This window comes from Balaenoptera borealis (assembly GCF_965194805.1).
Source record: "Balaenoptera borealis genome assembly, chromosome: 7".
In the NCBI taxonomy this organism is placed as follows: Eukaryota; Metazoa; Chordata; class Mammalia; order Artiodactyla; family Balaenopteridae; genus Balaenoptera; species Balaenoptera borealis.
Window position 1 is genome coordinate 23,890,798 of NC_138864.1, and position 17,954 is coordinate 23,908,751.

The 17,954-nt window shown below is 39.9% G+C and overlaps 1 protein-coding gene across 2 annotated transcripts in view; it reads left to right on the plus strand.

The window, feature by feature from the left end:
* Positions 1–17,954, plus strand: part of NAPEPLD (N-acyl phosphatidylethanolamine phospholipase D) — a 99,071-nt gene that overhangs the window by 535 nt on the left and 80,582 nt on the right. The window contains exon 2 of one of the 2 annotated variants that reach the window (XM_082399379.1): positions 4,597–4,731. The exons of the other annotated variant lie outside the window; for it this stretch is intronic. The gene's annotated coding sequence lies outside the window, so the exon portion shown is untranslated. The remainder of the gene's footprint in view (positions 1–4,596; positions 4,732–17,954) is intronic. 2 annotated transcript variants of the gene reach the window in all.

The window sequence follows — 17,954 nt, forward strand, 5'->3', positions numbered from 1 at the left end:
AAAATCGCAAGCACTGTTCTAACTGTGCTATTCAATATGCTCATTTTACAGATGCGGAAACTGGGGTAAATAACTTCCCTGAGGTCAGGACACTAATAACAGGCTGTGTGGCTCCAAAGCCTTTGCACTTAAACACCACACCATTTTGCCCTGAAAGTTGCTGTTCCCCAGGGTTCTGGACCTGGGTCTGGGCCTCTTCTACTGCACACTGTCCCTGATGGTTTCCACTTTCACCTGAGGCCTTTCCTGTCTACCCAACCAGGCCCCTCTCTTGAGCTCCAGGACCCCTTAACCACTCAGTGACTAGACAACTACACTTGAGTATCCCATTGGCACCTCAATATCAACTTGTCCAAAATGCACTTCACTGTCTTGCGCAGGAGTCTATTCCTGTATATTCAATGCAAACCAGCAAATGTTACCTCCATTCAGCAGACATCCAAACCAGAAACCCAGTTTCATCCTCAGCTCCTCCCTTTTTCCTCACTCTCAACATCCAATTGATACACCCCTTTCCTGCCTCTTGAATCTACTCCAGCCCCACTGTCATAGTTTTTGGCCCAAGGGATCTTTTTAGAATGCAACTTTTAGTATGATAGTACCATTATGAAGAACCCCCCAGTAATTTCCCTTGGTCAGGATAAAGTGAAGCCTCCTTAGTATGGAAGATAGGTCCCTCCATGAGCTGACTCCTACTTATCTTTCCAGACTCATCTCTCTCCACATCTCCCTTCTGCTATGAACCACAGGTTCAGCCCACAGGATCTATTATATAATAAGGACAACCAAGGTTATCCCTTCATGTTTCTAAAACAAATGTGTGTTAACATTAATAAAGAAATACAAACATCATACATATATACAAAAATATTTAGGTATAATCACAGGAAGCACCTGGGAAATTTTAGCACATCTTAATTCAAACTTAGTTTAAGACGTCAGGGAAAATGACAGAATAAAACCTCTGAAAATCCTCCCTTCTTTTCATAAAATAAATGAGAAAACTGGTTTTAAAAATGGCCAGAATCTGGGACTTCCCTGGCGGTCCAGTGGTTAAGACTCCATGCTTCCACTGCAAGGGACATGGGTGCGATCCCTGGTCAGGGAATGAAGATCCCACGTGCCATGTGGCGTGGCCAAAATAAATAAAAAATAAAAATGGCCAGAATCAACATTTTCAAAACTCTGGAAATTAAACAAGTCTTGCAGTAATCTGGGGAGCTCTTCCCCCCCCCCAATAAAAACACCTAAATTGCAATAGGCAAAGGGAGCTTTGTAGTGCTTTAACTTTACAGTGTTTAAACTTACAGTGTTTAACTCTATCCTTAACCCCTTCCTCCTAACTCCATGGCAGCCTTGAAAACGAGGCTCCCACAACCAACATGAAAATCAGCAGCCCGGCAGCCACCAGAGGGGGCAAAATTGGGTTGGAGTTCCTTCAAGGCCTCAAATCCAGAGAACTGAAATTATTTGACCTGTCTCATGCTTCCCTGGATGATCTCACTTGCAAGTTTGCCTTTATTTGACCTGACTCAAAGCAAAAAACCTTTTTCTGGGGATGTTTGTCAAAAATATTTAGAGGCAGTTATCTAACTTCGGGTGGCTGCCTGGGGGTAGTCGATTACAGTAAAGGGCAAACAATAGGCAAACCAGGAAGCTTAAAAGGAAACGCTAGGGGGCTTCCCTGGTGGCGCAGTGGTTGAGAGTCTGCCTGCCAATGCAGGGAACACGGGTTCGAGCCCCGATCTGGGAAGATCCGATATGCCGCGGAGCAACTAGGCCCGTGAGCCACACCTACTGAGCCTGCGCGTCTGGAGCCTGTGCTCCGCAACAAGAGACGCCGCGATAATGCGAGGCCCGCGCACCGCGATGAAGAGTGGCCACCGCTTGCCGCAACTGGAGAAAGCCCTCGCACAGAAACGAAGACCCAACACAGCCATAAATTAATTAATTAATTAATTAAAAAAAAAAAAAAAAAAGGAAAAGCTAGGGCCTGAGCTGTCTATACAGGATACCTCGTTTTACTGCACTTTGCTTTTTTGTGCTTCACAGATATTCTGACTTTTACAAATTGAAGTTTTGTGGCAACCTTATTGGAACCATTTTCCCAACAGCATTTGCTCACTCCATGTCTCTGTGTCACATTTTGGTAATTCTGACAATATTCCAAACTTTTTTCATTATTATTATATTTGTTATGATGAATCTGTGATGTCAGTGATCTTGAATGTTACTAAGGCCCACATGATGGGTAGCAATTTTTAGCAAGAGATAACTTTTAAATGAAGGTCTGTACATTGTTTTATTAGACATAATGCTACTGCACACTTAATAGACTATAGTATAGTATAAATGTAACTTTTATACGCAGTGAGAAACTGAAAAATTCATGTGACTCACTTTATTGCAATATTCATTTTATTGTGGTGGTCTGGAACTGAACCTGTGATATCTCTGAGGTATACCTATAGAGACTTTGAAAAGCCCAGACGTATTCCTGGGAATCTGGAAGGCCATGCACATGTATATGGCTGTGTGCATACCCAGGGCTGTACACATGCCCAGGAAAGACCAGAGAAGACCCTAAACCCTCCCACTGCACTGACCTTGAGGCTCTGTGCAAGCAGGAGGTGAAGGCTAAGGCACAGTTGTCAACTGTCTGGCTAAGCGTTGAAGGTATACCATACCCAGAGCTCCTCAACAACAACTGGGAAGTTCATTAGTTCTAGGCATTTATGGAAGTATCTGTTAATCATTAGCTGACCATTAAGCTAGTTGAGCAGAGACTTCAGTGATAACACATGACTTTAAGGAATTCACTTAGAAAAGTCACTAAACAAACAAAAGCAAACAGCAACAACAAAGTCTGGGAGGGGGTCGAATCTGATATTCAGAATTGACACATTATATTATTTTAAATGTCCAGTTCTTAACAAAAAAATTACAAGACATTCAAAGAACTAAGAAAATATGGTCATGCACAGGAAAAGAAATCAATAGAAAATATCCCTGAGGAAGCTAAGACATTGGACTTAAAAGACAAAAACTTTTAAAAATAAGCTGTTTTTAAAATGTTCACAAAACTAAAGGAAACAATGTCTAAAAAACTAAAGGAAGGTATGAGAATTATGTCTCATCAAATACAGGATATCAATAAAGAGATAGTAATTATTTTTTAATCAAAATCCTGGAATTAAAAAGTACAATAAATGAAATGAAAAATTCACTAAAAGGGCTCAACAGCAGATAAGAACAGGTAGAAGAAAGAACCAGAAAATGTGAAGATAGATCAACTGAGATTAACAGTCTGTGGGTTTAAAAGAAAAAAGAATGAAGGAAAACGAACAGAGCCTCAGAATCCTCTGGGATACCTTGAAACATTCCAACATACACATAATGGGAGTTCCAGAAGGAAAGAACAGAGAGATAGGGAGAGAAAGAATCTTTGAAGAAATAATGATCCAAAACACCCAAATATGATGAAAAATACTAATCTACATGTCTAAACATCTGAACAAATTCTAAGCAGAATAAACTCAAAGAGATCCACACCAAGACATCATAATAATAAAACTACAGAAAGAGAAAATCTTAAAAGCAACAAGTGAAAAGCAATTTGTCACATACACTTGATCCAATAAGGTTAATAGCTAATTTTTCATCAGAAACCATGGAGGACAAAAGGCACTGAGATAACATATTCAAAGTCCTGAAAGGAAAAGACTGTCAGTCAAGAATTCTATATCTAGTAAAATGATCCTTCAAAAATGAAGAACAGCTTGAAAATGAAATTAAGAAAATAATTCCATTTATAATAGAGTCAAGGAATAAATAATTTAGGAAAAAATTAGTAAAAGTAGTGCAAACTTATACTCTGAAAACTACAAAACATTATTTAAAGAAATTAAAGAAGATCTATATAAATGGGAAGACATCCTATGTTCATGTATCAGGAGACTTAGTATTGTTAAAATGGCAATATTCCCCAGATTGATCTACAGATTCTGTGCACTCTTTATCGGAATCTCAGCTAGATTCTTTGTATACTTTAGAACCTGATCCTCAAATTCATATGGAAACTCAAAGGACCCAGAATAGCCAAGACAATCATGGGAAAAAAAGAATCAAATTAAAAGATTCACATATCCCCGTTTCAAAACTTGCTACAAAGCAACAGTAATCAAGCAGTGTGGTACTAGCATAAGAAAAGACAATCAATGGAATAGAATTGAGAATCCAGAGATAAACCCTCACATTTATGGGCAAATGACTTTTGACAAGGGTGTCAAAACAATTCAGTGGAGAAAGAATAGTCTTTTCAATGGGTAGTGCTGAGACAATTAGACACCCATGCAGAAGAATAAGGTTGGATCTCCTACCTCATGTGATATATAAAAATTAACTCAAAATGGATTAAAGATGTAAATGAAGGAACCAAACCTATAAAACTCTTAGAGGAAAACATAGATGTAAATCATCATCATCTTGGATTATGCATTGTTTCCTTAGATACGACACCTGAAACACAAGCAACCAAAGGAAAAAAAAAACCAGATAAATTGGACTTCATCAAATAGAAACTTTTGTGCTTCATAGAATCAATGGAGAGACTGGAGAAGTAAGCTCTGAAAATGAGCAGGAACCAAAGAAGGCCAGGATGCCTACGACACTGCCACCAGTGGGAGTTCAGTGCCTCCAATACTCCTAGGCTCTCCAATGGCCACTTCTGCTGTAAGTCATTTCTGCACCTCCCCTACACTCCCTCAGAAATCAAAGTCAAACTCAAAATCCCAATGAGATACCATTTCACCTCCACTAGGATGGCTAAAATTTATAAAAGAGGCAATAGCAAATTAGTGGTGAGGATGTGGAGAAATAAGAACCCTTATGTGCTTCCGGTGGAAATGTAAAGTGGTACAGCCACTTTGGAAAACAATCTGATGGTTCCTCAAAAAGTTAAACATAGAGTTACCATTTGACCCAGCAATTCCACTCCTAGGTATATACCTGAGATGTGAAAACATATGTCCACTTGTATACTGATGTCCATAGAGGCATAGGTCGTAATAGCCAAAAGGTGGAAGCAACCCACGTGTTTATCAACTGATGAATGGATGAGTAAAACTTGTTATATCCATGAAACAGAATATTATTCAGTAGTAAAATGAATGAAGGACTTATATGTTCTACCACATGGATGAACCTTGAAAACATTATGTGAAAGAAGTATATTCCTTGATTATATGAAAGAAGTATACTCAATGATTATATGAAAGACCATACATTCTATTATTCCATTATTAGAAATGTCTAGAATAGGCAAATATGTAGAGAAACAAAGTAGATTGGTGGTTGTGTAGGGTTGGGGGAAATGGTAAGACTGCAGGTTGACAGCAAAGTGTATGGGGTTTCTTTTTTTGAGGTAATTAAAATGTTTTGGAGTTAGTGGTGATGGTGGCCCAACTTTATGAATATACTGAAAGCCATTGAACTGTATACTTTAAGTGGGTGAGTTACATAACATGTGATTATATTTCAAAATTGTTACCAAAAGTTGGACAAAGGATTTGAATAGATATTTTTCCAAATAAAAAGATATGTAAATGGCCAATAAACACATAAGAAGATGTTAAACATCATTAGCCATCAGGAAAATGCAACTCAAAGCTATAATAAGGTACTATTTCACATACACTAAGATGGCTGTAATGAAAAAGACAGAGAGTAACAAGTGTTGGTGAAGATGTGGAGAAATTGTAACCTTCAATGCTGATTGTGGGAATGTAAAATGGTGCAGTTGCTGTGAAAAACAGTGTGGCAGTTCCTCAAAAAGTTAAACATAGAGTTACCATTTGACCCAGCAATTCCACTCCTAGGTGTATACCTAAGAAATGAAAACATGTCCACACAAAAAATTATACCCTCATGTTCATAACAGCATTATTCATAATAGCCAAAAAGTGAAAACAACCCAAATGTCCATTATCTGATGAGTGGATAAATAAAATGAGGAGTATCTATACAATGGAATATTATTTAGTGACAAAAAGTAATTAAATATTGTTACAAGTCACAACACAGATGAATTTTGAAAACATGCTATGAGAGAAGTTGGTCACAAAAGGCCACATATTATATGTTCTATTTGTATGAGATATCCAGAACAGGAAATCCATAGAGACAAAGTAGATTAGTGGTTGCTAGTGGCTGGGTCATGGAGGAATGAGGAATGACTGTTAATGTATATGGGGTTTCTTTAGGGGTGATGAAAATTTTCTGGAATTAGATAGTGGTGATTGTTGTATAACCTTATGAATGCTAAAAACTATTGAGTATAACATTTTAAAAGACTAAATTCTATGTTATATAAATTACATCTCAATTTTTAAAAATACTCCAAATCGTACCATCCAAATATTATCACCATTAACATTAGGGTAACATTCCAGGTCTCTTTCTAGGCATATATATGACTTGAGAGGTAGAACGGATGAATGGATGGATGGATAAATAGCTATATTGATTGAATACTCAACTGATAATTTTAAGAGAATGGGGTGATACAATAGATAACTATGTTTATTTTTTTGTTTGTTTGGGTTTTTTTTTTTAAGTTTTTAATTAATTATTTATTTATTTTTGGCTGTGTTGGGTCTTCGTTTCTGTGCGAGGGCTTTCTCTAGCCGCGGCAAGCGGGGGCCACTCTTCATCGCGGTGCGCGGGCCTCTCACTGTCGCAGCCTCTCTTGTTGTGGAGCACAGGCTCCAGACGCGCAGGCTCAGTAGTTGTGGCTCACGGGCCTAGTTGCTCCGCGGCATGTGGGATCCTCCCAGACCAGGGCTCGAACCCGTGTCCCCTGCATTGGCAGGCAGATTCTCAACCACTGCGCCACCAAGGAAGCCCCCAGATGCTATGTTTATTAAAAAGTATCTGCATATCTTCCTTTTATCCCCAATCCCCACTTTTTCCCCCTCTATTCTGGGCTTTAGGGGGGCTGACCTGCATAGATTGCTTGATTCATCAGGTTTTTAGTGGGTTTAGCCAATGAAAGTCACCAGCAGGACGCAGAAGCCTGGAGAAGCGAGGTGGGAGCATTGATCCCTCAGCTTCCTCGATGGGCGTTGATGCATCTCTCCAAGGGCCCAGCCTTCTTCATGCAGCTGCCCTCTCTGCATTCTAATGGCCTTTCCTTCTCTTCCACCTTTGAGACTAAGTGGATACAGGTCTCTGCTATCGCCGGTTCTGGAACACTGTACCCTCCCTTGTTGGTTTCTCTAAACCCTGCCCCTACCTTTGTAAATAGTCTTAAACCCTCTTTAAATTACCCCATTTGAATACGGCAGGAACTAGACTGATGACAAAGTTTCAGATTTGTATTAATCAATCTCAGTATAAATAAGCAATACATTTAATATTTATTAAGTAGTATTAGGATTAAAATGGATTCAGTATTATTAGTAGTAGCATTTAATATTACTTTAGTTTAATAGAAAAAAAAAACTAAAGTGAAACTGAAGAAATTGTTGAACTTCAAATATTTCTTTACCATAAGAGATATTATTTTCCAAAAGCTACTTCTTTAGAGGTTCAGAGCTCTTATTTAAAACAAAATATGTATTTTTTTTTTTAATTTTTATTTTTTTATTTTTTTTATTTGTTTATTTATTATTTATTTATGGCTGTGTTGGGTCTTCGTTTCTGTGTGAGAGCTTTCTCTAGTTGCGGCGAGTGGGGGCCACTCTTCATCGCGGTGCGCGGGCCTCTCACTATCGCGGCCTCTCTTGTTGCGGAGCACAGGCTCCAGACGCGCAGGCTCAGTACGTGTGGCTCACGGGCCTAGTTGCTCCACGGCATGTGGGATCTTCCCAGACCAGGGCTCGAACCCGTGTCCCCTGCATTGGCAGGCAGACTCTCAACCACTGCGCCACCAGGGAAGCCCAAAATATGTATTTTTTAAAATCCTTTCTAAAAATTTAAAAATACATGTTTCAATCTAAACAGTAGCTCTTGACTTCCAGCTTTGAAAAATAAAGACACGTGAAATCTTACATTTCCTCTGACCTCATTCCTCTACCTCCTGATTTTTGTTAGTTATATTATTATTACTTTTTAAAAATAATTAATTAATTAAGTTATTTATTTATTTATTTATTTATTTTTGGCTGCATTGAGTCTTCATTGCTGAACACGGGCTTTCTCTAGTCGCGGAGACCGGGGGCTACTCTTTGTTGTGGTGCACGGGCTTCTCATTGCGGTGGCTTCTCTTGATGTGGAGCATGGACTCTAGGGTGCGCAGGCTTCAGTAGTTGTGGCACACAGGCTCAGTAGTTGTGGCTTGCAGGCTCTAGAGCACAGGCTCAGTAGTTGTGGCACACGGGCTTAGTTGCTCCGCGGCATGTGGGATCTTCCCAGACCAGGGATCGAACCCGTGTCCCCTGCATTGGCAGGCGGATTCTCAACCACTGCGCCACCAGGGAAGCCCTATTATTATTACTTTTGCATTACTCAAATTTATACCATTCATACTCTCTTCTGTAACTGTAATTCCCATAATTGTTTGGTATGGTCATAATATTTAAATGGATCAGTGTTTATCACCAGTCCTTTTATGTGGCTTTTCTAAACCTGAGTTCTTATACTGATTAATCTTTTAACTGACCGAATTTCATTGTCAAACAGTTGTCGCTATTTTTGTTGTTTTGCAAGTTTCATTACGGATATCATATTCCTTTAAGTCTTTCATGTTTGAGAATGTCTGCTTTTGGTTTTATCCTTGACTAATATTTTATCTGGGCTTAATATTCTTGGGTCACATTTTCATTTTCTCAGAATTTTATAAACATAGCACTGTTATTTTCTTGAATTGAATGTTGTTTTGGAGAAGTCTGAGGCTAACCATATCTTTTTTACCACTTTTAAATATGGCTTGCTTTGTCTGTTTGAAAACCTAAAAATTTATTTTATTCTTGAAGTCTAATAACTTAGCTAAGGATATATATTAATATTGTGTAGTTTTGTGTTCAGTGATTTTTTTGGTGGGGTGTGGGCACGCCACACGGCTTGCGGGATCTTAGTTCCCCTGACCAGGGATTGAACCCGGGACCTCCACAGTGAAAGCACGGAGTCCTAACCACTGGGCTGCAAGAGAATTCCCGTGTGTTCAGTGATTTTTGTCAGAATTTCAGGGAACACAATATATTCTTTCAATCTGCAGATTTACTTCTTCCTTCATTTAGGAAAATTCTCTTTGATTACATCATCTGACATTCCACTCAGTGGATTCTTTATTGGGGATAACAGTTATCTTTATGCTGAATTACAATGCTTTATCTGTCTTCCACATTATTAGCATCTCTCTAGGCTCTTGAAGCTTTGTCATTTTTATCTGCATCTTTTGTGATGATCTCAAACCAGAAATAGGCCCACACGCGTCTGCCCAGCTAATTTTTGGCAAAGATGCAAAAGTAATGCAATGGTCGAAGGATACCTTTTCCCACAAATGGTACTGCAGCAATTGGATATTCCCAGCACCCCCTGCCCCCTCCCCCTCAATGAACCTCAGCCTAAACCTCACACCTTATACAAAAATTAACTCAAAATGAATCACAGACTTAAACGTAAAACTATAAAATTTTAGAAAAACACATAACATAAAACCTTTGGGATGTAGGGCTAGGTGAAGAATTTTTAGACTTGATATCAGAAGCATAACCTATAAAAGGAAAAACTGATAAACAAGACTTCATCAAAATTAAAAACTTTTGCTCGATGAAAGATACTATTAGAGGACTTCCCTGGTGGCGCAGTGGTTAAGAATCCACCTGCCAATGCAGGGGACACAGGTTTGAGCCCTGGTCCGGGAAGATCCCACATGCCACGGAGCAACTAACCCCGTGCGCCACAACTACTGAGCCCGCATTCCACAACTACTGAAGCCCGTGTGCCTAGAGCCCGTGCTCCACAACAAGAGAAGCCACTGCAATGAGAAGCACATGCACCGCAATGAAGAGTAGCCCCTGCTCGCCAAAACTAGAGAAAGCCCGCACGCAGCAGCAAAGACCCAATGCAGCCAAATATAAATAAGTAAATAAATTTATAAAAAACAAACAAACAAACAAAAAAGGTACTATTAGAGAGTAAAAAGACAAGCTACAGACTGGGAGAAAACGTTTGCAAGCCACACATCTAATAAATGACTTGTGTTTAGAATATGTAAATAACTCTCAAAACAGTAAAGAACAATCCAGTCAGAAAATGGGCAAAAGACAGGAACAGACATTTCACTGAAGAGGAAATACAGATGGCAAATAAGCACATGAAAAGATATTCAACATCATTAGCCATTAGAGAAATACAAGTTAAAACCACAAGATATCAGGCTTCCCTTGTGGTGCAGTGGTTAAGAATCTGCCTGCCAAAGCAGGGGACACGGGTTCAAGCCCTGATCTGGGAAGATCCCACATGCCGTGGAGCAACTAAACTCGTGCGCCACAACTACTGAGCCTGCGCTCCAGAGCCTGCGAGCCACACACAACCACTGAAGCCTGCACGCCTAGAGCCCGTGCTCCAAAACAAGAGAAGCCACTGCAGTGAGAAGCCCGTGCACCGCAACGAAGAGTAGCCCCCGCTCACTGCAACTAGAGAAAGCCCGTGCACAGCAATGAAGACCCAGCACAGCCAAAAATAAAATTAAAAATAAATTAATTAATTTAAAAAAAACACGAGATATCAAAAATACTAATAATACCATACGCTGGTGAGGATGCAGAGAAAACAGGATCTCTCATGCATTGTTGGCGGGACCCTAAAATTTCAGAGTGGTACAGTCACTCTGAAAAATAGCCTGGCAGGTTGTTTTTGTTTGTTTGTTTAATTAATTAATTAATTAATTTATTTTTGGCTCCGTTGGGTCTTCGTTGCTGTGCATGGGCTTTCTCCAGTTTCGGCGAGTGGGGGCTACTCTTCATTGCAGTGTGTGGGCTTCTCATTGGGGTGGCTTCTCCTGTTGTGGAGCACGGGCTCTAGGTGCGTGGGCTTCAGTAGTTGTGGCGAGTGGGCTCTAGAGCACAGGCTCAGTAGTTGTGGCGCACAGGCTTAGTTGCTCTGTAGCATGTGGGATCTTCCTGGAGCAGGGATCAAACCCATGTCCCCTGCATTGGCAGGCAGATTCTTAACCACCGTGCTACCAGGAAAATCCCTAGTCTGGCAGGTTCTTAAACAAATAAAATTAAATATGTGCTTACTATACAACCTAGTGATTGTACTCTTGGGCATTTATCCCAGAGAGATGAAAACATCTGCATGAATATTAGCAACAACTTTATTCATGATGGCCTAAAACTGGAAACAATCCCAATGTCCTTCAATAGATAAATGGTTAAACCAACTGTGGTACATACATACTATGGACAATTACTCAGCACTAAAAAGGAATGAACTCTTGATAAGTGCAATACGGATGACCTCAAGAGAATTACGCCAATCTTAAAAGGTTATATCCTATATGATCTCATTTATAAAACATTCTTGAAATGACACAGTTATAGGGATGGAGAGGAGATTAGTGATTGCCAGGGGTTGAGGCAGGGAGGGGAGAAGGACAGGGAGAAGAAGAGGTGAGTATGGCTGTGGAAGGGTAACATGAGAGATCCCAGACGTGATGAAACTGTTCTCTATCTTGAAATGGTGATGGTTACATGAATCTACACACGTGATAACATTTTATAGAATTAAGTACACACAAATGAATGCATGTAAAACTGGTGAAATAAGAAGGTCAGTTAATTACATCAATGTCAATTTCCAGGGTGTGATATTGTATTGCAGTTATGAAAGATGTTACCATTGGACAGATAGATGAAGGGTACGTGAGATCTCTCTGTATTATTTCTTACAACTGCATGTGAATCTACAACTATCTCAAAATAAAAAGTTGAATTAAAGAGAAAAAATGAGGTTACATTTCCAAAAGAAAATTTGTATTGTGCGCGAGGAACCGTGTGGGAAGAGTACTGCTTCTATCTACTAATCATCATGTAACACAATCACACATTCAGACACACACACGCACAGATGTATTAGTCACAGAGGTTCTTACAAATTGACATAGAAAAGGAAATTTAGAATTGTTCATCTGGGCATAACTAATAAGGTAATAAAGGGAACTGCAAATGAATTGGAGCAAAAATTCTTTGCATGTTTCATAAAGCTTTCCTGATCCAGCCTTTTCTACAATGGCCCCCTAATGAGGAAGGAGCGATTAGTGTGCTATGAGATGTGTAATGTGGCAGTTTGAGCAGCTCCCTGAGTCTGGCTGTGTGATGCTGGCAGTCTTTGTGCCCAGTCTGGACTCATTGAAGTGCTTTGGCTTTATTTCCTTTTGTTTTTTGCTTCTTAATGGAGGTTACACTGAGTGGGAAGGAAGTCCCGAGTTGAATGTATAATCACCATGGGAAGAGGCCACAATCAGTCCCTGGGAATGTAGCTCATGGCCCCCACATAACTATTGTCAAAGTCCTTCTTATGCACTTTTCTATGTTTTGAATGCTTCTGAGTTTGAGTGAATGTGTGTATACATGCCTGTGTGTATAATACTTATAGGTTACCTGGTTTGTCCTTGAGGGCAGAGGCAGAAGAAAATGTAGGGCACTTTATACAAACAACTTCACATTCCTCAAACTTCTGGTTTGTGTTTATTAGCTAGGAATCAATTGTAATCAAGTACAGTAGAAGAAAAGTAATTTCTGAAAAATCTGAACTCCCACTTACCTCCATTCAGGCCACCATTTCTCTTCTATAGGAGACTAAGTCCAGGATTTATGATGCTAGCAAAATTTGATTTTCTGTCTTCCTCACCTTCATTTCCTCCTGGTCTAGATGACCCCAAATTGCGATGATCTTTGCACACCCAGTGGTCTTTCTGGGACTCTTAAATCATGAACTGCCTCCTCATCTTGTTCTTCTCCATTGATTATCCACTCAGTGCTCCTTGACTCACACTGGATTGATATGTACCGAAAGTTTCTGCCCCTGGGCTCTATTCACTCCACAAACCTTCCTAGAGACTGTATTTCCTGTCGTGAAGACCTACAGTGCCTTCTAGACAAATATTCTGCTCTAAATCACTCCAGTGGTTACCTTTAGGATAGACTTAAACTTGCTAAATCTTCACGAGAAGACTCCAACAGGCTTGGTAGAGAGGGGATGAAGAAGACAAAGTCTTGGATCTAATTTAATGTGGGGAAAGCTTCTATAAAGATCTCAAAACAAATTTGCAAGAGTATGAAATCACCTGAGTCACAAGATGCTATGCTTCAGACATGGGTGTAAGATTCTTACAGAAGTAAGAATTGAACCTATTTTCAACATTTGCTCAGTTATCTCATATCTGAGAAAAGAATAGGCAATTCAGAAACTATAGGAATGATGATCTGCCAATTCAGTCATTTAGATTTCCAGGGAGAGAAGCTAGTCAAGTCAGTTGGATCTATCTACCTGGATCTCCTGTATGCATCCCTCTCTTCTTAACCCTGGCTGATTTCACCAAATTTGTATAGAGATTGCTAATCCTGGGGTAGAATTTAATGATAAAGGTATTTTTTAAAATTCCTACCAAATCCATAAACTGGCATCAAACTCTTTTCTATTGATCTCTTTTTAGTCTCAGTGTGCAGTGGGCAGAATTCTAAGATGACCCCCAGTGATCCATGCCCTTATATAATCCCCTCCCCGTGGAATCTCATTCCTGTAATTAGGTTACATTATATGGCAAAGGTGAAGGGATTTTTTTCAGATGGAATTAAAGCACCTAATTAGTTGAGTTTAAGTTAATTAGCCCTGGGGGGACTTCACCTAATCAGGTGAACCCTTTAAAAGGGTATAGAGGTAAGCCATTCCTCTGCCGGCCTTGAAGAAGTAAGATGTCAGGAGTTCTACAGCCGCAAGGAAATGAATTCTTCCAACAACCATGTGTACTTCAAAGAGGACCCCAAGCCCCAGATGAGACCCCAGCTCTGACTGACATGTTGATTGTAGTCTTGTGAGACCCTGGAGCAGAGAGCACAGGTAAGCCATGCTCGGCCTCGTAACCCATGGACCCTGTGAGATCATAGGTAGATGTTGTTATAAGCTCCTAAATTTGTGTTAACTTGTTGTGCCGCTGTAGAAAACTCATACACAATTTAGTCTCTAGATGTTTGGTTAGCTGTTGCAGAGTGGCTATTTCGTTACCTTGCTTTATCGTCAGTCTCTTTCAGTATGCCCTATCAGCTAACAGGGGAAGACAGGAAAAAAAACATCCCTTAACACCAGGCTCTGAGCCTGTGTTTTGCATACTGTAGACAAAAGAGGGGAAATAGTATAAATATAAATCCTTATTTTGATCTTCCATCGAGATATAAAACTTTCCCCATGGCAGACAATTCATTACCGAATTCTGTTGGTTCTGCGTTCAAAATATATCCTGAATCCATTTTTTCCTTTCAGTCCCCATTCCACCCTGGTTGAAACCACCATCCCTCAGAGCCCAGATGAGTATAAACCAGCCTCCTATCTAGTTTCCCAGCATCTTCCCTTTCCCTCTTCTCACTCTTTCCTCACCAGTCCAAGGAGCTATGAACATACTGGGGGGTGGGGAGGAGGACTATGTCTCTTCCCCACTTAAAGCCTTTCAATGGTTTTTCATTGTTCTTAGGATAAAATCCAAAATGACTCGGGTTCTCCCCAAAATAATCTTGATCCACTTTCCTCTACAGCACAATTCTCCAGCCCTGCTGATCTTTTTGTTTTTCGTTAGGCACATGTCATCTCTTGAGCCTGGAATACACTTTTTTGGCTAATTCTCACTCATCCTTCAAGTCTTAGCTCAAAAGTCACTTCTTTAGAGAAGCCTCCCCAGATGCTCTGTAGCAGATGCTATTGAAGCCCCGCTTCATCACCTGTACCCAGGTAGTGAACGTTCCTTAGCCACTACAGGTGTGGCTGCTGCTAACTGCTCACACCTGCACCTTTCTGTAGAGAATTGCCTTTGGCTGATGGGAACTGCCTGGCTGAAAGATGCCTAGGCAGTTATTCTCCCCGAAGAGGGCGGCCTTAACCAACTATTAAGTAATATGGGGGTAAAACAGCTCAGTCCTCTTGCCTCTGAGTGAGACAAATTTGGTCCTGAAAGGAAGCTTCAGAGCTCCTGGGAGGATCAGGCTGAGGCTAGAGTTCTCCTGAAACCCATCTTTACCCAGATTCTCCCCCCGCCCTCACTCTCCTGCTGTCAGTCCCTTAGAGGCCTCTCCAGAGAGCACTCTCTGAATCAATCACTTGCACAAGTGTCCCCACTTCAGGTTCTCCTTCTAGAGAACTTGCCCCAAGATGCTCGCCATAGAAATGACATTCCTTACTGTCTCACGTACATCCTCTTTTCCTTCACTGCACTTTTCACAAATAGCGATTTTATATTTGTTTGTGGGTTGATTAATTTTACCTGCTTCCCTGTTAGCCATGATCTCTGTGAGGGTGGGGGCCATGCCTGTTTCACCCACCTCTGCATCCCCAACAGTAGCACCATGTCCGGTACCATGGGGGAGCTCATAAGTTGTTGAATAGACGAATGAATGTGTGACTTTGGTGTCTGTCTTCAAGATGAGTGTAGCTGGCAGTGGATGTAATGCATATATTGTACCTTAGACCATGCCTTGGAAGTTGTGTGGTGCTCCTTTATGTGTTTCTAAGTGGAAGCACTTAGAAAACTAGGCTTCATTAATTTACATTCTTGCCTCATGAGGAGGAGGGTGAGGGGGGGAGAAAATAGAATGGCAAGTGGTGGTGTTTCTTTATTCACATTAGAGAGATGAAAAAACTGAAGTTCAAGGGGATTAGGCCACTTGCCAAGGCACAAAATGAATGGAAGTCTGAACTGGGAACCTAGTCTAGGGCTTTCTGACTCTAAAACCCATGCTTTCCTCCTCCTAGGTTTTCCTTCTCTCTCAACCTACTAACTTATTAAATCATCTTAGACCAAATATAAGTAAAAGTTTAAATACATGAACTTCTTTGAGTTAATGTCAAAACTAGATATAAATCTTAAAATACTGTTAGTCTTATAAACTACCATTAGTCAATATGTGATATTGTACTGAACACCTATAATGTGTTAAACATGGATCTCACCATGACTAAGAAGGGAAATTGGAGATGATTTTTTAAAATTAAAGTACAGTTGATTTACAGTATTGTGTTGGTTTCAGGTGTACAGCAAAGTGATTTGGTTATGTATATATATTTCAGATTCTTTTCCATTATAGGTTATTACAAGATACTGAATATAGGTCCCTGTCCTATATAGTAAATCCTTGTTGTTCATCTGTTTTATACATAGCGGTGTGTGTCTGTTAATCCTATACTCCTAATTATCCCTCGCCCCATCCCTTTCCCCTTTGGTAACCATAAGTTTGTTTTCTATGTGAGTCTGTTTCTGTTTTGTATACAGATTCATTTGTGTTACTTTTTAGATTCCGCATATAAGTGATATCATATGTAAGTGATTATCATATATTTGTCTTTATCTGACTCACTTCCCTTAGTGTGATATTCTCTAGGTCCATCCATATTGCTGCAAATGGCCATATTTCATTCTTTTTTGTGGCTGAGTATATTACATTGTATATATATATGCCACATCATCTTTGTAATTCGAGATGATTTTGTTTTTGGATTTCTTGCTGGCCTAGTTGTTCTAGGGTCACCTGATGGCATAAAGTGTACCCGTGTTTCAAGGACTGGAACAATAGCTTCTGTATCTGCAGTTTCACCGCCCTCAAAGCCATCCTTAACCCCAGAGTTTACAATAACTCTTTTTTTTTTATTGAAGTAGAGTTGATTTACAGTGCTGTGCCAATCTCTACTGTACAGCAAAGCAACTCAGATGTACACACGTATATATTCTTTTTTTTTTACATTCTTTTCCACTATGGTTAATCCCAGGAGATTAGATATAGTTCCCTATGCTGTACAGTAGGACCTTGTTGTTTATCCATTCTAAATGTAGTAGTTTGCATTCTAAATGTAATAGTTTGCAACCCCAAACTCTCAGTCCATCCCTCTCCCTCCCTGCCTCCCCCTTGGCAACCACAAGTCTGATTTCTGTGTCTATGAGTCTGTTTCTGTTTTGTAGATAGGTTCATTTTTGCCATATTTTAGATTCCACATATAAGTGATATCATATAGTATCTGTCTTTGTCTCTCTGACTTACTTCACTTAGTATGATAATCTCTAGGTCCATCCATGTTGCTGCAAATGGCATTATTTCGTTCTTTTTTGTGACTGAGTAATATTCCATTGTAGATATGTACCCCATTTTCTTTATCCATCTGTCGATGGACATTTAGGTTGTTTCCATGTTTTGGCTATTGTGAATAGTAGTGCTATGAACATAGGGGTGTGTGTATCTTTTTGAATTACAGTTTTGTCCAGGTGTGTGTGCCCAGGAGTGGGATTGCTGGATCATATGGTAATTCTATTTTTAGTTTTCTGAGAAACCTCCATACTGTTTTCCATAGTGGCTGCACCAACTTAAAAAAACAAATGGGACCTAATCAAACTTACAAGTTTTTGCACAGCAAAGGAAACAATAAACAAAATGGAAAGACAAGCTATGGAATGGGAGAAAATATTTGCAAGTGATGGGACCGACAAGGGATTAATCTCCAAAATATACAAACTCATGCCTCTCAATATCAAAAAAACAAACAACCCAATCCAAAAATGGGCAGAAGACCTAAATAGACATTTCTCCAAAGAAGACATTCAGCTGGCCAGTAGGCACATGAAAAGATGCTCAACATCACTAATTGTTAGAGAAATGCAGATCAAAACTACAATGAGGTACCACCTCACAGCAGTCAGAATGGCCATCATCAAAAAGTCTACAAATAAATGCTGGGGAGTGTGTGGAGAAAAGGGA